The following is a 1,571-nucleotide window of genomic DNA, read 5'->3' as shown; positions in this document are numbered from 1 at the left end:
GTCTATTCTTTCATTGGGGCGTGTCTGTGAGCCATTCTAGACTTTTCATGATTTGCCTATCATTCATAATCAAGACTATTATTACTTGTAATTCTTATCGAATATGTTTAGTAAAACTTCTGGTCGAAGCTATTACATAATCGGGGAGAAGGAAGGGGGGGGGTCTCAGATCTGGCCGCTTAGCTCGTGTCGCATGAGTTGCTGTTCAGATTCAAAATTCCAAATCCCAAAATTATTTTTCTTTTTATTTAGTGATTAATTTTCCAACGGTTACGGTAAAAATGTGACACTATATATAGTTATCTTAAATTATGTAAAAGTTGTGCTTGCCCAGATAGTTGATCGTGACTTCTTTGTATTTATTGCACATTGTTATTTGTTTGAAAACACGAATTTCAGAATCATCTGTGCTAAACAAGGTTTTTCTATTATAGTCCCCCCCCTCAACCCAATCCCAGTGGCTCAACGGCAATTCTGATCGCTTATTGATGCTAACAATCGGGTTTCGATAACTGCGGTGGTGTAGAGCACAGATAATCTGCTGTCTAGCTTTGTGCTTAACAACAAACTAACAAAATCTTATATCACACCAGACCTATTCAAGAAATGTTAGTGTTTAACGACGACAAATATTGGTTATGATTCTGACATTCATTATTCATTTCGTAAATTCTACAAAAAACTCATGATATTGAGTAGGCTATGAAATTTCTAAGTTTACCCTTTTTTAACTGATGAGAGTAGAGGCTAAAAGGTATGTTTGTGCTAATGATATCTATTCGTTAATGTAATTTAGAAATATGTTGCAATAACGTTGATTATTCGAGGTAAGGGATCATTCAGAAATCTAAACCGGGCTTTATTAGTCCGAACCTAAGGTAAAACATATTCATTGACTGAAACGTTTCATATTTCTAATGTTTTTGTAACATCTGTTGTTGTTTTAATTTCACGCTAATTCTCCTCCTAACGTTTTGTTACAACTAGGTCAGTCATTACAGCTTTCAAAAATTAATTGCCTAACGTTTTATGTTAATTTCTTTCAGAGTTGTCTTTACAGACAATTTTCTTTGAATTTATGTAATATTATTATTATTTAGATACTAAAAGTCAATGTTCTGATTTTCAAATAGTTAAATATCAAAACTTTTGTTACTGGGGATGCAACAACAGATAATTATATCTATAGCACTGAACAGAAAAGCTCTCTAAGAGCAAGTCAGTAGTAAGGAATAGCATGTTACTGTACGTTTTATATTTACAAATATTGTAAATATTAATTACATTTTAACTTAATATTTTAATCTTATGCTGATTCCATTGTTGCAAATATAACATATGATCACAGTTTCAGGTTTTACATTTTTGACTTGGTTTTAATCTTATGTTGATCCCATTGTGCTGATCAGAGTTTCAAGTTTATTTTGTACATGTTCTATAGAAGTTCTATAAATATTGAATACGAGATATTTTAAAATACTATTTTGAAGCTACTTTTATCTTGCTTCTAGAATAAGTTGAATATTATTACTACGTTAATGTAGTAACGTTGTATGAAAGGTTGATAAAAC

The sequence above is a fragment of the Limulus polyphemus genome, unplaced genomic scaffold (assembly GCF_000517525.1).
Source record: "Limulus polyphemus unplaced genomic scaffold, Limulus_polyphemus-2.1.2 Scaffold470, whole genome shotgun sequence".
Classification (NCBI taxonomy): domain Eukaryota; kingdom Metazoa; phylum Arthropoda; class Merostomata; order Xiphosura; family Limulidae; genus Limulus; species Limulus polyphemus.
Note: the sequence above shows the minus strand (reverse complement) of the source record.